This window comes from Crotalus tigris, unplaced genomic scaffold (genome assembly GCF_016545835.1).
Source record: "Crotalus tigris isolate CLP2741 ecotype Arizona unplaced genomic scaffold, ASM1654583v1 scf7180000018777.2418813, whole genome shotgun sequence".
Classification (NCBI taxonomy): Eukaryota; Metazoa; Chordata; class Lepidosauria; order Squamata; family Viperidae; genus Crotalus; species Crotalus tigris.
Genome location: NW_024097195.1, coordinates 1,205,871 through 1,215,262, shown reverse-complemented (window position 1 = coordinate 1,215,262; position 9,392 = coordinate 1,205,871). Strand labels below are relative to the sequence as shown.

Below are 9,392 nucleotides of genomic sequence, written 5' to 3'. Positions count from 1 at the left end.
ACCGAGTGAAAATCGCCTGAAAATGTGTCGTGGACGGGGGGGGGGAGCGGCGGGAGGGAGAGAAAAGCAACGGGTAATTAAATTGCTATCTGATCCAATGGAGGTGACTGAACAATCCGAAATATCAAGAGGGCGGCCCTCTTTGGGCGCCCTCCGCCCCCCCCCCTTTCAGGGACACGTCGAACAAGATCGGGCCTATCGTTTCATTTGCTGTCAAATCCAAATCAGATCAGGATCAGGCATCCGTTCCCACACCTAAGGTCCGGTCCTGCCCGGCCGGGGCGTTTCTTGGGTTAGTGTTTAATTCTAACCCAGCCCGGTGCGGCGCCCTGGAGCGGTCCCCGAGGCGAGCCGAAGCGAGCGGCACTCAGGCGTTGGCCGGGGAACTGTTTGCTCGCCGCGGAGGCCCGGCCAAGCAGCCTTGGCTTCACGCCTGATCGGTTTCTGAAGAGCCGCGCCGCTTGGCCGCGAAGGCAAGGCAGCACCTGGCCCTGCTTTTCGGAGCCATCTCCTTTATTGACAGCCAGATAAGCAGGCGGGAGCGTGGCGTTTCCAGCGCTTCCTTGGAGAACCCTGCTGGGTTGCAGGGAGCCCGAGTCTTAATGGCAGCAACTCCAAACAACCGGGCAAACAGGCTGCCTGATAAATCTCTGGCTCAGCGCGCCCGCCCGCCCCTCGGGAGGGAGGAAGCCTTCCGGGGGGCAGCGCGGCCCTCTTCGTCCCCTTGCAAAGCGCTGGTGGCCTAGAAAACGGCGCAGACCCAGGGGTTCTCAACCTTGGCAACTTTAAGACTTGTGGACTTCAACTCCCAGAATTCCTCAGCCAGCTTTGCTGGCTGAGGAATTCTGGGAGTTGAAGTCCACAAGTCTTAAAGTTATCAAGGTTGAGAACCCCTGGCGTAGACAAACGGGCAAGAGGAAGGCTGGGCGTCAGGCGAGGAACCAGAGAAAACCAGGGGTTGTCTTCCTCCGGGGGGGAGGGGGGCCCTTCAGTAGTTCTGCTGAGCCCTTTGATGCTCCATTTCCCTCTCTCGAGCCTTTCTTTCCCGCAGGTTTCTCTCTAGCCACCACGTCCAGGGCTGAGTAAATGTGTTCGTGGGAGGGGACCCACTTAGCGAACTAATATTTGGAATAGGATGCAAAGAATCGTTCAGCCTTATCCCGCACTGAAGGTTACTTCACCTGGAGCCCTGTCTGTGGCAGGACCACCACCCCACTCCCACCTCAATCCAGCAGGGGTCTCCTTCAGAAATTCTTTTCACTCCATAGAAGGCTAGTATTCAGGGACCTTAAGGTTGGATCCTAAGCAGGGGCTGGAAAGGTAAGATCCAAAGTTTGGTAGAGTTAGACTTCCTCTTAGCTAAAGACCCAAGAGATGGACTGAGTTACCTTTCTGGTTCTTTCAGCATTTTAATTTATCTCCGTGGGCTCACACCTTCAGCCCCAGACATACAAAAAAAAAGCTCAAGAAACCATTGCTTTCTGCTGGCGTTAAGGTAGATCTCCAAGACATCCTCAGCCTGGGGTTTCAGGATGTTGGGACCTGTGAATGTTGATGCAGCCAAGCTGCCATCAAAGTCTCTACAAGGCATGATGTCCAAGGGTTCCTCAGCTGAATATTCTCCAAAGCTAAGATCCTAAAGAGAGTGGGGGGGGGAGGGAATGAGGCAACAATACACTGGACTCCCATTCTTGTCAGTTCGGAGTCTCTCCACAATAGAGAGGTCCGTGGGAAAGCAATCCACCTAGGTCTGAGGTCTTTGGTAGATCAAGGATAGTTTCCTTGTTGTTCTGAAAATGTGTTTGGACAAATGAGGGAACCTCCCAAGAAAGCACTTGACAACACAAACATACAATTATGCTCACCACATTCTTTGAAGAACAACTCAGAGAGAATCTTAATTTAATAGGTTTATTTACGTCACTTAATATAATAAAAAAAACCCTGAAAAATGACTAAAGAGAATATCTGTGCCTTGAATTTAAAGTAGCTCCAATATTTTGCAATGGAGTTGCAGCCCTCAAAATCAATTGCCCACCTGGGGCCTGCTTCTGAGGAGTGAAGCATTAGCTTGTAGTGCAAGTGTGTCAAAGGGAAGAATCAAGAAAGGAAGTAGGATATAGGGGAGGGGGAGTGAGATGGGGGGAAAGGAACAAGAGGAGAACATTGTTTAAAGAAAACAACCTACTCTTGTGAGAGTTTTTTCTTCCAGCACTTTTCAGGAACCCATTGCCAGACATTTTCCCCAGAAATATTTCTGAAATACTAATGTACAGTTAAACCACATCTGAAACTTTCCACCACGGTCTAATTTCCTGACCAAAGAACTCAATATTGTCAATCTATGAAGAATGGAAACCCATACTAAAATGGAAACAGAGTTTCCCAATAAATAATAGCTGGCGATTCTCATTGATGTTAAGTAGATAAGATACAGGAGACTTTATCTCTGAATAGTACCTTAATAGGAAAAGGATTATCATTGCCTCCCAGAAAATAAAAATCCCTCGTGGTTCAAAAAGTAAAGGAACAAGCACATTTTTAAGCTCGTGGGATCCAATATAATTTATTTAAAATACATCTTTCCCCCCTCTCCACAAAAAGCAATCACTCGGTGCAGAAAACATGCACTTGAAATAGAAATCGGTGGTCTCAGGAAATTATTTTGATTACCAGAACCGAAGTGAGTTCACAGCCCTTTTGCACAAGGCTTCACTTCTGGCTTCTCCAAGTGGACTAGCTCACCAATATTACTGGGAGAGAGCAGTAAAATTCTCGCTATTGAAAAAATAATTGATGGGTTATAAAACTTAGTCAAACCATTACAAATAATTCTGTAATTCCAGTTCTCCTCCTTCCACTAATCTTCTACTCCCAGGAAAGGCCCCTCAAAAAGACATCAGGAGGACACTGCGGTGAAAAGACATGACCCACCCTAGAGACGAGTGTTTTAAAGATAGAGAAGTGAGTTGGGGGTACCCGTTAAACAGGATGTTCACTTCCTGAAAAGAACTTCACTTTCCCAGCCTCCTAAGGTTTAAAGAGAACATTGTCGGTCTACTATCTTCTAAATCTTTGAGACCTGGGGGACGCTGGGAGGGGGGGGGAAGAGTCAAAGAAATATGAGAATTTGTCGACTTATCTCCATTCGAAATTTCTCTCTCCGCGCGTGAGCCAGCTTTTTTTAGCTGGCCAATTTTATACATAACACACCATTCCCATTAACAGCAAAACGCGGGCAATCGTCGTCAGCCCAACCTGCCTTCCCTCTTGCTGCAACCGAGGTCTCCAACCCAAAGCCCGAGTTAGATTTGGGCTGGAGCCGTCCCAGAAGCAGAAACCTGGGAGCCAAGGTGGCTGAGTCGTGGGCGGAGAGGTGCGTATGGACTGTGTTGCGCCTTAGAGACCCAGGGAAGAAAAGCCACGTCCTCCTCCAGACTCCTTTGGGTCCCTTGACGGAGGCCCGTTGATCTCCAGCCTAGTAACCTGTCCAGCGACTTTTAGTAGCCAAGGCTACTAAATAGCTGGAACACAGCGGAATTTGCTGTGCAAGGACACAGAAGTAAAGCCAAAGAAGAGAGCGGAATACAAACTGGGGGGGGGGGGCGGAGGCGGGGAGGGCAAAGGAGCGAGCTCGAAAAAAGGGGACCCCAAGAAAAGGGAGATTCGGGATACTTTGGAAACGGGAGGGGGGCACTCCTCCCCCCCTCCTCCCCAATCTCTGACAAGCTGTCCGCGGCGAAGTGGAGCAAAGAGCCTCCCTGCGCAGCCGGATCCAGCGCAACGGGCGGAGAGAGGCTGGAGACGCGGGCCCCGCCGCCTTCCACGTGCGCCTCGCCTTAGCCTCGAAGTTTCAGCAATGGCCGCGGGAAGGTGAGCGAGCCCGGCGCTGGGAGCTCCTCTGCCTTCTCGAAAATGGCTTATTAGCTTAGCGGCCGCTCTAACTGCTCTCCGCCGTGACGTCACGGGGGCAGCCCAGCCAATGAGGGAAGCGCCGGCGCTGATATTAAGGGGAAAGTTAGCGCAAAGCTAAGCGCCCTGGCTTTTTTTTATATATATATTATTGTCATTGACATTTAAACTGTGTGGCAGATTCTTGTGTAGAAATTGGCGATCCGACTTGCCAGTTCCCGACTCGCAGAGGCGGGATTGGGAATCCGCGGAACATGCGCCTCCGCCGGCCCTCCCGCTAACAGGTAAACATTTGTTGCGTTTGATGCCGTCGTTTTCGAGAATTTGCACAGTGTCTTCCTAAAGCGGTTGGGTTTTTTTTTTTCTCCCGAATTTTCTGCGCGTCTTGGATGTTCGCTTTCCTTTCTCGTCGGCGAGCTTTCGCCCTCTCTCACGCACCCGTACTCACGTGCGCGAGTGTTTGCGTGCAGATTTACTTCGCTCTCCTCTTGTTCTGCCCGATGGCTGACCCTAAAAGCTCTGTTAAATTCCTTATGGCGGAAAGGGGGTCTTGCCGTTGCTACCACCCTTATTTGACCTGGGCATCGTCGGCTAGCCAACTTCTGGAGCAGGAGAGCTGCATGCGTGCCAAGGGCTAGTGAAGCGGAGGGTCATTTATTTCCCCCCCCCCCGCGAAGCACCGTGTCGTTGAGTGGACGAAGTGTAGCCCAAGCCCAAGTGCAATTAGTGGGAAGGGGATAGGAAGAGCCAGGGAAATGGCCTGGACTCTCCTTTGCAGTGAGGAACCGAGGCCAAAGGCAGGTGGGGAGAGCAGGACTCCGTTCCACGCCAAAGCACCACCACGGATATTGGGGGAGGGAGGGGGAAAGTAGCGTTGCGTTGTAAAGAGGGAAACGGAGGGTTCGATTCTCGAGCGAGCCCGGAGCCGCGGCCCTCGCGCCTCGGCGCCCTGAAGTTGAGGCAGGCACGAAAGAATGCAGCGCGCATTGTTGGGAGGCATTTTCCATCCCCAGTCCGAGTGATTTGAGCTTTCCTTGGGGGGGGGGGGACCTAATAATTAACGATTCTCACTGAGGTAGAAAGAAAATCGCTTCGGGTTACACGGGGACTCCGGCGCACCCTGCTCGCCTTGGGCTGCGGACAGCTTAAAGTGCTCCTGCCGTCGAGCCGCTGGGGCGTTTGCCGCTCATTTCGGGCCACGTTCAGGAGAACCTCGCCCGACGGGGAGCTTTCGCGCTGGGTTGCTTGTTTTGAACCGACCCGAACTGGAGCCTCGTTCTTTCTTCCGGCCGTTTGCCAACCCACCTCAGTTCACGTGTCTGGTCTCGCTTGGCTCTTCGGTTTGAGACGGTGGCAAAATTTTCTCTTCGTTCTGGATGGTTCCGTTTGGTGCGGTTGCTGTTCTAGAGCAAGCCAAGCGAATGCATTCGGGACCCCGGAGGTTTCAAACCAGGTTAATAAGGTCCTAGGCGCAGCCTCCTGCTGCGTTTGGCAACGCTTTCTCCTACTCCTGCTTTCCACCGCCGGTCGTATTCAAAGCGAGAAAGGAGGGGAGAGTAAACACCAGGCGTCGGGGGTACGCTTTTTCAGAGCCGGATCCACAAGTTAATTCAGCCAAAAGCCACACCTCGAAGCCGAATTTGCCTTCTGTGGACGTTCGAACCGGCAGGGAGGAACGCACAGAGTTGACCCGTAGAACTTTCTCCGGAAGAATTCCTTTAGGGTCTTATTCTGAAAGACTTTCGCTCTCCTCCTGCCTGCCAATTTTACCGCTCTGCCTTGTTTCCTGTGATGTCGTCGCGCCGCCGACTTAATTATCCCGGCTGGCACAAAAACGCAGGTGGCGTGTTATGGTTGGAGAAAAGGGAGCAGCCTAGACACCGGCTCTGATTTCACTTTTCAACTGTTGCCATCCGGATAAGCTTTCTCGAAGTTTCTGGTCCGATGAATAGGCCGTGGAATCCCGAGGTGAAGGGGGAAAGGGCTGGGTATGGAATGGCGAGGATCTTCTTCCCAACAGGTAGCGTGAACTCGGGTAGTGAGAAAAAAATGTGCACAGGTAGGCCAGAGGCGAGCAGAAGGCTGCGTTTGATTTTTATTTTGCTTTTCTGTTTTGCTGGCGGCGGCGGCGGCGGCAGCTGCAAAAGGGAAGAATAAGAGTGGAAACCAAAGAAATATATGAGGAAAGGGGGAACCGTTTCTTGGGAAACTCTGTGCTGAATTGCCGCCTGAAGCCAACTTATCTAAAAGCAGTTCGATTTGCAAGGGAGGACAATCTTCTGAACGGGTTTGGTTTAAAGCGGAGTATAGAGAAAGCTGCCCATCCTTGAGAGTAAATCCCAACAGGCTTCAAATAGTTTGTTTAGGATTGCAGCCCAAGGCAGGTGAGCTGTGTTTCGAAATCTAGATGATTGGGTGGGGGGGGTTCTTAATTAGGGGAAAAAAAGGATTAGTGGGATAATGGCTTTTTTTCTCCTCCCCCTTCCCCCCATTTGTCTTTCATTCACTCTCTTGGATGAAGTCTGCAGCCTTTCAGTTCTTAGAATCTCTTAAGGTGCTTTGGAACAAAACAAAACAAAATTAAAAAGGAGGGGGGAAAGTCCACTTTAATCTTCTCCAGTAAATGGACATTCTGGATGGGTAATAAATCAAACACCCAGCCTCGCAGGTCCTCCTCCCTAATTAGAGATGTTTATTGGAGATTGTGTTTATCCAGCTGTCACGACGAGAAAAAGCTGTGACATAATTACCTCTGACCACATAGTCTTTTTATATGCATATCTCGTTGACATCCAGCAACCACCCGATCGCACTAAAAACGACAAGATCAAAATGTTGATCTTCACAGATGGAAAGTTTCTCCACCTTTACCTTAATTGAAACTAGCTCCGGAGGAACGGCCCAATTCAGTTCCAACTCAGCCAGCACAAAAACCACCACCCCTAACCCCCCAGCCCCACCCAACCGCGCGCATCTATAGGCGCTGGTGTGTCGGTGAATGTTTATTTTTAAAATAGTTTGTGGCTGGAATGTAAGTCAGAACGCCTGGCGCTTTCCCATCCCTCTAGGATGCACATCCCACTGAAAGCTGCCCGTTTCCAAATCCACGCAGACGGATCTTTGGGATTGGTAAATGTAGGGCTGTCCAGCTTGATGCTTTTTCTGCTAGCAATCCAAGCGATTCCTACAAAGGTGGTGGAAGAGAAGAAGCAAAACAAAAGAAAAAAGAGACGAGAGTTATCTTTGCTCCGGCGGAATGTTCCCTTTTCCCCCTGCAGCGCCCTGCTTTGGAGGAAAGCCTGAGAAATCAGTGGTGGCTGCAGCTCTGGCGAAGTCTCCCTCCGCCTTTTGAGCCGGCTCTTCTCTTCTGGCAGCGTTTGGGGGGAAACCATCTGCGTGTTTCTGTTACGCGGGGATGATAAGCTAAGAATTGCTCTGTAATTGAAAATATTTTTTTGTGTGGGGAGGTTGGCTTGACAAATATCAAGGGGGAGAGTCTTTTGATCCTTTCTGCCGCTGTGTTCTCCAGTCGCTAATAAAAGTCGCATTGAGCTCCTTAGTGCCTTGATTAACAGGCAGATTAAGTGCTTCGGGGAGGGGGGGGGCGCTGAACAGCTTGTTCCAATCAATAGCGTTTAGAAAGGCCGTCAGGATGCGCTTTGCTGATGTGCTTTCTCCCGCCTTTCCCGTTTTCACTTTTTGGAAGAATTTTCCGCGGTGGCTATTTGTAGACTTTCTTCCCTGCAGTTATAAATATTAAACTTTCTTATGGTGGGAAGAAAAAGGAAAAAAAAAAAACAAAAAAAAAACACGGCGGTTGCTGCCTCCGCCTCTTTTCAGAGTTCCCCAAGGCCGAGTCTTTCCTCCATTCTCACCCCCCCCCGCCCTCCATTTTTTTTCTCTCTAATCCTTGCACACAAAAAGTGCCTTCCTACAAAACGCCTCATGGCAAAAAGAGGTTAAACCGATTCCAAACTTTTTTTTTTTTTTTTTTGCAGAGTGTTGCTTAAACTCGCCAAAGCTCCGTTTAACTGGGTGTCCGGCGCATTAGAGGTTTCCAGGGTTTCTCCCCCCCCCCCAATCGAAGTCGGCAGCCGGTGTCCTGAAGGCTGAGGCGTTGTGGAGCGAGCCGTCAGTGTGGGTGTATCTCTTCAGTCTGAGACTGAAGTGGACAAGAGGACTTTAAGCCCTTTTCGGGGGTATTTATAAAATAGTGCTTCACAAGGCAGATCTTAATGCAAGGAGACGATCCAAGAGCGCTTAATTCGGCGATTCCTTCTGAGGGCCTAACTCACCCACCCCCCTCCCACCCTTTTAAATATTTCCCTCCCCCCATAAATAAATTGCACTTCCTGGGAGCAAATGACGGCACTGAAACAATCTGTATCGGTTATTCACACTTCTGTCTTTATTTAGCATTCGGGAGATAAACAAAGATGCTGGCCTTTTCTCTTCAGGGAGCTGCCAAAGCTCTGAGCGATTCGCATTTTTTAGCGGCCCTTCTCTCCTCCTTCCCTGCTTGCTTTGTGTTGGGTGAGCTTTAAAAAAGGGAAAAACAAAAAAGTCGAACTCGAGTGACGGATTTCATCGGTCGCCTTCACACAAGAGACGCAGCGCTGCAAAAGGAGAAAGGATCGATCCACCGGCCCCGGCTGCTTTCCTTGATTAAGGCCAGGGATCGTCCTCTGCCCGACCCGCAAATTCCTCCGTTGAGCTCCCCACACCTGTACGTTCCAAACCTGCGGCCATTTCTGATCGACCAGCTCGGAATCCGCCTGACACCGACCGCCAAATCCATGTAAACGACAGCAAGGCGAACCTACCATTTCTAATTATTATTATTATTTATGATTTTCCCTGAAGACGCAGACACCCGCTCGGTCGCGCGCTTCGGAGGCGCGCAACTGGCTTTCTCGGGCGCAAGAAGCCTCGCTTGGCCTCGCTCCCTTGCCCCGAATGCTCCCTGTCGGAGCCGAGTCTGGCCCACTGAGCAGCTTAGGAAATCGGGGAGCCTCCGAGGCTCTGCCGCTCCAGGCTCCCATAAGCAACGCCTCCCTCCAGGACCCGGTTGTTGGTGCCGGCAGCCGGGTGAGAGAGGCAAGAGCCAGGCTGCGATCCTAGGCGCGTTTTATTTTTTTTCCCCCCTGGGAACAAGCCCATCTGGATGCCGGGCACCGTCTTTCTTTCCGCTTCAAGCGCACGAGCGTCCAAGGAAGAAACCCGCCGTCTTTTGAGAGTTGTTCTCGGTGACAGGCCTACCAGATCTCGGGGACTGGGCTCTGCCAGCCTGGTGGATCGGGCACGAGGTTGCCATCCCAAGCGCTTCACCCATTGAAGCCTTTGGCCCTTCTTGATCCAACGGGATCTCTGGAGAAGGGCGCCTTTTGTCTCCCGGTCCGGCTCACGCGCGCTCCGTTTCCCAGACGGACCGGTCGATAATCATCAATCCATTCCCCCTCCCCTCGAAGCCAGCCCGCCCG

The 9,392-nt window shown here is 51.2% G+C and overlaps 1 protein-coding gene across 10 annotated transcripts in view; it reads left to right on the top strand.

Annotated features, from left to right (window-relative positions):
- The first annotated feature begins 3,651 nt into the window (after window positions 1-3,651).
- PAX6 (paired box 6) overlaps window positions 3,652-9,392 on the top strand; it is a 46,627-nt gene continuing 40,886 nt past the window's right edge. For 2 of the 10 annotated variants that reach the window (XM_039355960.1, XM_039355958.1), the window contains exon 1: window positions 3,652-4,196. The gene's annotated coding sequence lies outside the window, so the exon portion shown is untranslated. Of the gene's footprint in view, window positions 4,197-8,252; window positions 8,711-9,392 lie in introns of those variants that run through there. The other 8 variants (XM_039355956.1, XM_039355954.1, XM_039355959.1 and 5 more) reach the window with 5 other exon arrangements.